This window comes from Sorex fumeus, unplaced genomic scaffold, assembly GCF_029834395.1.
Source record: "Sorex fumeus unplaced genomic scaffold, SorFum_2.1 ptg000061l, whole genome shotgun sequence".
Taxonomy (NCBI): Eukaryota; Metazoa; Chordata; class Mammalia; order Eulipotyphla; family Soricidae; genus Sorex; species Sorex fumeus.
The window spans coordinates 43104268-43116995 of record NW_026606118.1 but is presented as its reverse complement, the minus strand read 5'-3'; positions in this window follow the sequence as shown (position 1 = coordinate 43116995).

Genomic DNA, 12728 nt, shown 5'->3' with positions numbered 1-12728 from the left:
TAATCATAAAAACCTGATTATTACTTCCGTTTCCAAGAATGTCAGTGCTAAGAATTATTTCCCTTGGTCTCACTAGTGTACATGATAGTCATATAAACACATCTGTGAGGATATATCATTGGTATCTAATTCAGAGATTAGATATATAGAGATTAGATCACATAGCTGAGTGTAATCTCAACTTTCCTAGACACTCCCCTGCCCCACTCACCCAAAGACTTCTACTCATCTTTAAGAATCAATGACTTTTTCCCATCCCATCTCCCAGAATCTTTTAAAATTTCTTTTCAAATACTAATGTAACAACTTTAGAAAATATTGAGTTTAGCTTAATTGTTGTACTTTAGCTTTTATATATAGAACCAAGAAAATCTTTTAAAAGTGTATTTTTTAAATTCTTTGCAAAATTGTAATAAGAACATTATCATTGAGTCCCTCAATATACTTTATATAAAGAATTTTGTGACAAATTCCCTGTACACATCAATACTAGGAAAAATAAATGACTTCTCTGAAGGAGAATGAACTGGGAAATTTCAAATTATCAATCAGTGAATCAAAGATGAATCATAGCATCCTATAGATAAAAATGATCTTGATGTAATCTAGTCAACACCATTACATTTTTTTCTTATGCCAGCTAATAGCACTTTCAATTTTTTAATTTTTATTTATTTATTTTTATTAGTGAAACACCATGAGGTACTGTTGTAGACTTACATACCTTTGTGCTTGGATTTCAGTTATACAAGTATCAAGTACCCATCCCTCCACCAGTGCCTATTCTCCACCACCAATGAACCCAGTTACCCTCCCACACCCCATCTCTCCCAACCAGCCCCACCTCAGGGCATCCCTTTTGCTTTCTCTTTCCTTTAGGGTGTTGTGGTTTGCAATGGAGGTCAATACCATTACAATTTCAAAGAAGAAAATAGGCCCCTATATGTTCAAGACACTGAGACTGTCCTGCGGTTCTTCCCAGCATGTACCCTACTCCAATCCAGTCCTTTGGAAATATGCTGAGAAGGAAAACTGTATGTTCCTTTCCTCACACTGACCTGAAAGACTCTTGCTGATTCTCAACCACGTCAACTATTTCATGTGTTGCCTGATATCACCTCCTGTCCTTTATTTTTTAAAAAATATTTCATTTGTTTCTGGAATATAATGAAAAATATCAAATGGACTAATTAAACAAAAACAAAATCAAACCTTTACACTCTGACATCAGAACGGTGATTACAAGAGGGGAAGTAAATGATTGAAAAATGTGGGGGAGTGTTGTTGGTTGGTTGTGGACAGTAGCTGGATATTTGACAATGCATGGAGTATGAATACACACTTGCTGAGATTAGGAACACTGTACTTGAAGCCAATACAGTTTGTAAACTAGTCATCTCAATTATGTGTCCATATAACATTTATCTACATATGCTTTGTGCCTTCCTTGCATTTTTGTGTTATGCATGCCTTTATCATGGCCTCAGAAATGCATTCTGAAGGCACTCGGCACATTAGTTGAGCCCCAACTAGGGGGAGAGAAGTAGTAAATAATTGGAGGAGGAAGAAATCTGGGTTGGAGCTTAAGGGCCATGTAAGATGAATTTATAGATATGTATGTGTGTGTGTAAATACACATATATATGTATAAATATATATATGGGCTGGAGCGATAGCACAGTGGGTAAGACGTTTGCCTTGCACGCGGCTAACCTGGGTTCCGTTCCTCTGCTCCTCTCAGAGAGCCCGGCAAGCTACTGAGAGTAACCCTCCCGCATTGCAAAGCCTGGAAAGCTACCTGTGACGTATTTGACATGCCAAGAACAGTAAGAACAAGTCTCACCATAGAGACGTTTCTGCTCTCCGCTCGAGCAAATTGGTGAACAATGGGAGGACAGTGCTACAGTGCTATGGTTAATTCAAACGTTGTTTATGCAAAATATGAAAGAATCAAACAAAAATTCTATGAAGCTGATTACACCTATTAAATTAATATAACTTTAAATAGTGTTTAGAAATGAAGTTGAAGAATTTTAAGGCTATAGAAAGATATTGACAATATATCAAGGATCTTTGAGGAGCAAGAACACATGCTGTTATCGTTTCTTAAGGTTATTTATTTTGCTTTTATAGAATGTTTTCCCTGAGTTTCTGTTAATAGCTTCAGTTTTTTAGAAAGTGTCATAATAAATTATATTATTTGAAAAAATTATAAAAGTTGGGTTTGTAAGTGGATTCTGTATGTATGGAACCTGGAAAGCTACATTAAACATGATGTTTAAAACAGAAATACCATCTGCACTTCTATGTTCTTTGCAGTACTATTCACAATAGACAGAAGGAACTATGATATAACTACACAATGGAATACTATGCAGTTGTTAGTAAACTGACGTCATGAAATTTGCTTATAAATGGATGTACAAGGAAGAATATCATGCTGAATGAAATCAGTCAGAAGGAAAAGATATAATGATTGGACTACACCGTTTTTTGGGTTATAAAAAACCAGAGTATGAGACTAATATCCAAGGATAACAGAAACACAGGCCAGGAGAATTTGTCAATGGTTGGACACTTGCCACAAGTGCTGAAGGCAGGCATTTGGAATAAAAAGTCTGCAATGACAATGATATTTGGAAGTGATTACTCTGGATGAGAACTGAGTACTGAAAGTAGGTAAATGAGCAAAGGTGAAAACCTCTCAGTATCTGTTTTACAATCCATAATGCCCAAAAGTTGAGAGAGAGAGAGAAAGAGAGAGAGAGAGAGAGAGAGAGAGAGAGAGAGAGAGAGAGAGAGGTGCCTGCCATAGTGTAGAGACAGCAGGCTGTCAGGTGGGGTTTGGGGTTGGGAGAGGGAGTGGTGGGAGAGAAACTGGGGACAGTAGCAATGAAACTGTATACTAGAGGAGGTTGGGTGTTAAAATATCTTATGATTGAAACTGAATCCTGAAAAGGTTTGTAATTTGTGTCTCGTGCTGATTCAATACAAAAAAACATGATATTTAGTTTCTACCACCATGCTTAACCTATGAATTAGCTGAAATTTATTTTTATCACCTTGGCTGGGCTCATTACATGGGTGCCTGTGTGGTAAAACTTTTTTTGTTTTATGGGGACTTAAGAGCCAATACTAATAAGGTTGGGACTTCTGGTGGGACGAGAGAAGAGCACAAACTCCCCTACTGACCCCAGCTCAGCAGGGTCAGCTAACTTGCGTTATGACTGACCTCCATCACTGATTTCCTCTTTTGTAATGTGGAAAAGTAAAATGACTTTGCAGGCTACCAGGGGATTGTCCCCTCCAGTTCACACTATTTTCTTTCCGATCAAAATTGTTTAAAGATTATTTTAAAAATTTGGAGCTTAATATGCAAAAAACGGTCTCAGAACTCTGCCTAACACCATGTAAAAAAGTAAGATCAAAATGGATTAAAGACCTCAACATCAGACCAGACATCATAAGGTACATTGAAGACAAAGTTGGCAAAACCCTCCATGACATTGAGGCTTATGGTATTTTCAAAGATGCCACGCCACTGGCTGAACAAGTGAAAACAGAGAGAGATAAATGGGACTATCTTAAACTAAGAAGCTTCTGCACCTCCAAAGAAACAGTGACCCAAATACAAAAACAGTCTCCAGAATGGGAAAGGATATTCGCCGAACACACATCTGACAAAGGGTTGATATAAAGGATATACAAAATACTGGTTGAACTCCACAAGAAGAAAACATCCAACCCTATCAAAAAATGGGGCAATGAAATGAACAGAAACTTTCTCAAAGAAGAAATCCGAATGGCAAAAAAGCGCATGAGAAAATGCTCTACATCATTAATCATCAGGGAGATGCAGATCAAAACCACAATGAGATATCATCTCACACCACATTCAAAAGAACAAAAGCAACCAATGCTGGCGAGGATGTGGCGAGAAAGGGACACTCCTTCACTGTTGGTGGGAATGCCGACTGGTTCAGTCCTTCTGGAAAACAGTATGGACGATTCTCAAAAAATTAGAAATTGAGCTCCCATTTGACCCAGCAATACCACTCCTGGGAATATATCCCAGAGAGGCAAAAATGTATAGTCGAAGTGACATCTGCACTTGTTTGTTCATTGCAGCACTCTTTACAGTAGCCAGAATCTGGAGGAAACCTGAATGCCCAAGAATAGATGCCTGGTTAAAGAAACTTTGGTACATCTACACAATGGGGTACTATGTAGCTGTTAGAAAAGATGAAGTCATAAAATTTACATACAAGTGGTACAACATGGAAAGTATAATGCTAAGCGAAATGAGTTAGAAAGAGAGCGATAGACATAGAAAGATTGCATTCATCTGGGGGATATAAAGTAACAAAATATGAGATTAATACCCAAGAATAGCTGAGATCAGCACCAGGAGCATTACTCCATAGCTTAGAGGCCAGCCGGGCATTCTAGGTGAAAGGGCAGCTCAGATAGACAAGGGAGCACCAAATAAAGTGTGTTTGGAGGATCCTCCCAGGAGGGGAGATTCATGTTGAAAGTAGACTATGGACTGAACATATTTGCCACTCAATGCCTCTTTTGCAGACCACAACACCCAAAAGGAGAGAGAGAACAAAAGGGAATGTCCTGCCACAGAGGCAGTGTGGGATGGGGTGGGGGTGGAGGTGGGAGGAATATCCATGGAGGTGGAACATGGGCACTGTTGGAGGGATGGGTATTGGATCATTGTATAATAGAAACCCAAGCACAAAATATTGTAAATCTACAACTGTACTTCATGGTGTTTCACTAATTAAAAGAAAAAAATGTAAAAAAAAATTGGAGTTTAATGATTTCTTCTCATATATTTCATCTACATGTTATAATTTGGCATTGATCTAGGAAGGCCAGCATGAAAAAGTTGAGGTGTATGTCTTAACCACCAATGCCAAAACTACTGTAAGTATGGAACCCAAAGTACAATAGTTAAACTTCAAAATGCGTTCGTCAAGGAAATCGGTGGGAATGCAGGGAGAAATGGGTCGTTTGTTGGTCGAGGGATGAAGACACTAGTGGTGTGATTAGAATTGGAATATCGTATGACAAAACTCCATTATAAATGACTTTGTAAATCAAAATTGCCTAAATGTTAAAAAAAGAGAAGTCAACTTATGTCTATATTTCAAGAAAGCTTGTCTTAACAAATTTTGGCATGGAGACCATAGTTGGTAGAGAGATGGAGAAAGAAAGGGAGAGTTGAAGGTTGGGAAGAGAAGCCTGGATATCATGGAAGAGATGAAAGTTGATCTTAGAAGATTTGGAGCCATCAGAGTTTAGAGAGTTAAATGGTGAGACCATAGCAGTTTAGATAGTTAAATAGTGAGATTGGTTAAACCAAGAGATTGGTTTAAGTCATCAGCAGTGTATACATAGAGTTCAAAGACCTCACAGATATTCGGGCTATATTAACTAACAAGGGGACCGTTTTTTTCCTGAAGCACTATTTAAGTATAATATATTGCCAGAAAGAATGATAAGAAGCTGGTTCTCTTTTTCACAGATTTATACAATAGAGATGAAAACTTTTATACAAAGGAATCTATCACCTTGTCCTGTTGCTCTGCTTTCTTTTCATCATTCCATTCTCCCCCATGACCCTACCTAATCAGGGCTCTCCACATTTCTCAGCAGTGTCACCACATAGCCTCAGAGCATGTGTTAACTGCCAGTAGCTCACAGCTCTCATGTTTTACCCACACCCAGGCCAGAGCTATCCTTCTGCAAACGAAGATGTCTGCTGAAGGCCCATTCTTCCTTGAAGTGGCAGTCATGGTTTACCTCTTCTTAATCATTGTGTTTACAAATTTTGATGAATGTCACTATACCAGTGACCGGGATTTTCCAAACTAAGGGAAGAATTTCCTTTACCCCAAGAATTTTCCTTTACCCCAAGAATTTTGGGCAGTTATTTTCTATCCACTCAAATAATATATGATAATTAATCAACAGAACTGAAGTAAAAACAGGGACATTTGTCAATTTGGTGTCATGACTAGTCAGTCTTAGTGTAAGTATATATTTCTAGAAAAAAAGCAGAACAAAAGGAGTTGGTTGGTAGCAAAAATGCCAAATCTCTGCCAAGAAATCCCTTGAAAATAAAAATTGTGACTATGGACTGAACATGATTGCCACTTAATGCCTCTTTTGCAGACCACAACACCCAAAAGGAGAGAGAGAACAAAAGGGAATGTCCTGCCATAGAGGCAGGGTAGGATGGGTGGATGTGCGTGGGAGGGATACTGGAATCCATGGTGGTGTAAAATGGGCAATTACGGAGGAATGGGCATTTGATCATTGTATAATCGAAACCCAAGAACAAAAATTTGTACATCTACAACTGTACCTCATGGTGTTTCACTAATAAAAATTAAAAATAAAATAAAATAAAAATTGTTTTGTCTACCAGAGATCAGTAGATGGGAACCTGAGTGAAGGCAAAAGATTAAGTTGGTTGACTGTAGGATAACACTCTTTTGTCCTTCCTCATGTAGCTTAGGTTTGTCAGGTCACACCCATCTAAGAACACTGAACTTGTATTGTAAGCAATGTCCTTTCTGTGTGGACACAGGAAGACAGTTAATATTATGCTTCGTAACTTGGGAGTTGATTGACTCCGAATAATATTTACTCCTGGGCATGTGATTTCTTGACTCAGTTGCCCTTAGTTCCTAGCACCCCAAGAGCAGGGTCCCGACGAGGGACTGAATGGACCCAGGGCAAGCAGTGAGCTACCGTGGCATCGAAATGGGCCAGGCCAAAGAGCCACGATACTCAACTATAAGTTGAGGGCATGATCATGGACAAATGCTGTCATGATCCAAAAGTAAGTAACGACGAGACTAGGAGCCTGCTGGAGCTAGGAAGGTTAACCTGGCCTGAGGACTGCAAAATGTATAGTGAGATGTTCTCAGGAAGAACCAAACTAAATTTATATCTCTTACTGTGCTCATACAGAATGACATTGCTAGAAATATTAGAAGTAGATTTATTACAACTATTGAAGTAGATAACTAACTGAAGGAAGAACACACCCTTGTTGGGATCCCACCCTTGGGTGGATCTCCTAGTAAACTGAAATAATCTCTGTAGATGAGATTTTATCCTTGAGTTAATCTTCTGGAGGAGTGGTTTTACCTCTCTTTGTTGATTCGTCAGTATTCAACCCACCTTTATGTCACCGCCTTATGTGACTGCTATATAAACTAAGACATAAGCTTGGAAAAGGGGTCAGAAGTGAGAGAGCTCGGGCTCCAGAGATCCAGAGTCAGAGCCAGAAGGAGAGAGCTTCCAAGACTGGGGCCCAGGAGAGAAGGAGGCAGAGAAAGACAGGAGTGAAGAGGATTGGAATAAACTACTATTGATATAGACCGGCCTGGCCCCCGTTTTATCTTCCGTCTGCCCTTGGCCAACAGCTGTTCCGATCCAGGCACAGCTGTTGGCTCAAGAGCACCGAACGCAGGCGGTGAAACAGTGCCGTCCAGTGAGCCCATGAACATACAACCTTTGGCGTGATAAGATTTTACAGTTGACTTTTATTTTTCCTTGAGTATATAAATTTGATTTTGGAGTCAATTTATATGACAGTTCATAAGACAGAAAAATTTTCATCACTTCTCTTGTTTAAAAGCATAGTGATACACCATACCTCTATCTCACTTTATTTTTATTTCTGATAGTTTGACACAAAAGATACGTCAAAATCATAGATTAATGTCAATTACTTAAATACTTTTTTGTTATTTAAAATTACTTTATAGAACTGCTTAAATTTTAGGATTATGCAGAATCAACATGCATGTATCATATTACACTCACCACTGAAAGGCCTACTCTGTAATTCACCATTGTTCAATTTTTCCACTTTGATTACAGCTTTCCTTCTGGTAACTAAATAGTTTTATAGTCTAAAGTTTGTTTTTATTGCTTTGAAAAGATCAAAAGGGGGCTGGAGTGATAGCACAGCGGCTAGGGCGTTCGCCTTACAAGCGGCCAACATGGCCGACCCGAGTTCGATTCCTCCGCCCCTCTCGGAGAGCCCGGCAAGCTACCGAGAGTATTCGATATGCCAGACACAGTAACAACAAAGTCTCCAATGGAGATGTTACTGGGCCCGCTCGAGCAAATCGACGATCAACGGGAGGGCCTTTACCTTACCTTTACCTTATGCAATTTTCAACATTGGATGAAACTAGAGGATATCATGCATGAAACGTTAGCCTTAAGGAAAGGAACAGATACAGAGAGATTTTTCTCATATATGGGATGTAGAGACACACAGCAAGGTAGCAAAAAAGGTTCAAGGGCAATGGAAGGGGAGAACTGATCCACGCAATTGAGTCAGGGGATTGGGAGGGAGGGATTTTGGGGGTTTGGGGGAGAGGGAGGGGTTATTTTTTGAGAGAATGAGGAGTGTTATGTTGGAATTATGTGTATGAGAAACCATTATTAATTGAATTATAAATCATAGAATATAAATAATGTTTTAGACGTTTGTCTCATTTTATTCTTTTAATTGGTTTTCTCCATATGCCACATAGGCATGAACCTGTATGATGCCTATCTTCCTCTGCCTGGTTTATGTCACTAAACATAATATTCTCATGTTATCCATTTTTATTCAAATAAAAAGAAGATTTCACTTCATACAACTGGGTAATATTCCATTGGTTTACCACCTTTCATTTTCAAAATTTGTGGTTTAAAAGATACAAATATTGGTTTTAACAATGCTCTGGTGCTTTAAAATTTTTGGTTTAGTAAAGCAAAATAGATTTTATTGGATTTTATTGAAAAACACTTAGAAACTTGTGAAACAGGGGTAGGGTGGAATGGAATATATGTTCAAGAGACAACACTCATTTAACAAAGCAAGTAAAGAGAGACATGGAGAAAGGAAGCACGGTATTCTTCAAGGGAGAACACAAGCTTGAGGACCAAATCGACTCTGGTAGTTTAGGAATAAGGACTTGGAGTGGTATGAACTTAACTTGTGCACTTTAGGGGAGAACCTGAGTGAAACTATTAGAAGTATGTTCAGGAACATCATAAACGGGAGTCTGCACTTGGAGTGAGGAGGGTAGAGAGTTCTTTCCGGACATCTGGACTATGGAGAACAGTAATATTATAACATTAATGATAGTATTTTACCGTGGGATTCAAAAAAATCTTTAACAGTGGCGTAAGAAATGATAACATTCTTAGGTATTTGGATTTCTTGTGGAAACTACTGGAAAGCTGAGTTGATGCTCTGGATGCCTCCAACTGAAACAAGGTCAACAAGTCATGAATGAAAAATTACAAGTTAGATGGATCAAGGATTCTGATTCCAGTGGAAGCCTAGCTTTCGGGTGGACAATTTCTACTGATGGCCTGATGTAGATTCTGATCCTGGGATACGTAACAGAAAGGAGGGAGAGACAGGTATCCTCAGAAGTGAAGCCTCTGAGACAGAATTCATTCATGCCAACTTATGGGTTATCAATATTGCTCATGGCTGCTACCATTATAACATGCCATGCAATGGTTTTGTGGTTTCAATTTACTGTGTCAATGTAAATTTCAAATTTCTAAATGGAAGGTAAAAATCTGAGGCCCTCAAGATGATGAATTATGGGGATGGGGGTGGGGAGCTGGAGCTATAGTACAGCAGGTAGGACATTTGCCTTGCTCACGGCATACCCAGGTTAGATTCCCAGCATCCTGTGTGGTCCCCCAAGCACGTGAGGAGTAATTCCTGAGTGCAGAGCCAGGAGTAACCCCTGTGCATCACCAGGTGTGACCCAAAAATGCAAAAAAAAAGATGATGACTTACCTTTAGATATTTTGAAGTCAAGTAGAAACAGCCAGAAAACTCCCCAGAAAAGACTTCTCCAGGATCAAAAACATCATCACCTCTACCGTGAGAGCATACAGAAAATAAGGTTTCCATTTTATGCCAAGTTAAAGCAAGCCATACATGATTTTGGAAAGTCTGTCACAGGGAAACATGGATTTAGGAAGGATAAGGTGACTACCGGGTCTTATAATATACAAGATATATATCTTAAAATATACAATATTTTATAATTATTTTTATATATTTATTTATATTAAAATATAATATGTATCTTAAAATATACAAGAGAAGCCAAGGTCAAGAAGTAGGAGGTAAGGTGGCAATCAGGTCTACTACAAAAAGCATTTTTTAATAAAAAGAGAAAATGTAATGAGACATCAAATAAGACTTTTGTAAATATTTAAGAACAGGGTTATAACTCAGTGGTATAGCATTTGCCTTCCATTGTATGATGATCTGTGGTTGATCCTTAGCACTGCAAACAGCATTGTTTTTAATTTTTAATTTCTTTCTTTCTTTCTTTCTTTCTTGCTTGCTTGCTTGCTTGCTTGCTTGCTTGCTTGCTTTTTTGTTTTTGAGTCGTACCTGTCTATGTATAGGCGTTATTTTTAATTTTTAAAAAAGTTATAATTTTACTTTTTTACCTGTAGTTTGCTTTTACCTGTAGTTTAAAACGAAATCTAAATTATTTTAGAGTAAATATATGTGAAGAAGAATAAAATTTACGGGAACTATTTAGTATTCTTAATGATACTGCAGTCAGAATTTTGAGTATTATGAATGGAGAAAAGAGGCACTATATTGTTGACGGTTACTCTAACTTGATGTTCTGATGGTTATTGGTTCTTTGGGGACACATCCAGTCATGTTCAGGTGCTGCTTTGGCTCAAGGGTCTCTTCCAGTGTTGCTGAGGGTACTATGTTGTGCCAGGAAATGAGTCTGTTTCTTTTACAGGCAAAGTCCACAGTCGTTCCAGTGAGCTATCACTCCAGTCTGAAAGGCTCTTAAGAAAGACCCTCATTTCACAAAATAAGTGGGGAATCTTTATTGCAGATGCTTGTTTAAATTGTTTGGCATGGGACCAGAGACACCAGCTTTCATTCAAAAAGTGGCCAGTGAGATTAATACCAGGAGTTTTGCTCCATGGTTTATAATCCAGCCACACATTCTAGGGAGAAAGGGAGCTCATATAGAGTAAGGAGCAACAAATAAGGGGTATTTGGAGGATCCTCCCAGGATTGGAGAAGCATTCTGAAAGTAGAGTACAGACCAACATGATTGCCAGTCAATGCCTCTTTTGCAAACCACAACACCCAAAAGGAGAGAGAGAACAAAAGGGAATGCCCTGCCACAAAGGCATGGTGGGATGGGGGGATAGGGGGTGGGAAGGACACTGGGACCCGTGGTGGTGGAAAATGGGCACTGTTGGAGGGATGGATATTTGATCATTGTTCAATTGAAACCCAAGCACAAAAATTTGTAAATATTTAACTGTACCTCATGGTGTTTCACTAACAAAAATTTTAAAAAATATGTAAATGACAGAGAATGGGCACTGGTTGAGGGATGGATACTGGATCATTGTATAACTGAAACCCAAGCACAAAAATTTGTAAGTCTACAAATGTACCTCATGGTGTTTCAGTAATAAGCATTAAAAAAATAAAAAGTGAGGCAATGCATAAAAAAAAAGTGGTCAGGTACCATCAATGCTGCTGCCCACACCCACACTGGGAGTGACAATGCTGTGAGCAAGGCTTTCCATACTTGGATTCTCAAGATAGTGCCCCAGGAAATACTGACACGCAGCAGAATTTTGGACCGAAAACTATTATAAAACTTGTTAGAGGTTAATTGATACCAAACAAGAAAATTCAGGACTGTTGTGTAGCTTCTTTGATAATTTATTTTTCTCTAGTAGCTTGTAGATATTTGGGGTGGCAGTGCTATATTCTATAATAAATAGTACTGCATTTTTAAAATGTTGAAGGCCTTAGGTATATAAAAGAGGCAAAATAAAATGAGTAAATCTGTACACACATGAACACTTTTGTTGTTTCTTTAGCAATTGTTTGGATGAAAACTGTAGGTGGGTAGCATGTATTTAAATAGCTGGAGATAGGGATCAGGGATGGTGTGGACTGCAGGGGAGGATGGAAAGATGGGAAGAGATTATAAGTGTGTGTGTTTGTGAGTGCTATTGTGTGAGAATGTTGAGTTTATAAGAATTCATGCATGCAAGTGTGAGAGAGAGAGAGAGAGAGAAAGAGAGAGAGTGTGTGCATGTATCCGTGTGTGTGTGTGTTCTTAGAAAAGTCCTATATTTCACCTGGACTACTGTACCAAGTGATACTGTCATTCATTATGAGAATGTAATAAATAAATTTTATTAAATTCAGGTGGTGAAATATGTTGGCCTTTAAGCCCTTCCCCTCCTCCAATTAATCAAATTCTTCTTATAATTTTCATTTACTCCCTGACCTCTTCAGGACTCAATGGGATTCAATCTGCCACATCCAAATTTGTCTCTTTTAGAAAAAGTAATTAGATTAAGATATAAATCACAACTATTGTTAACATTCAAGTGGGTTCTAATGATAATTAATAATTTCTATTCATAGAAGTACTTATTCAGGGCACACAATAAGGCAAAATTCAGAATATTGGACAGAAGTCAATTATTTCTCAAGCAGAACTAGCTATATTATAGCCATTCTAAAGATGTTAGAAATTTGCAGTGCAGACATTAGAGCTTCATGCTATAAGTAAAAGGTTTCTTGTTTCCTCACCTGAATCCTATCTTCCATAATAACAATTGAATGAATGAATAAGTGACAGAAATAATTGAATGTTATT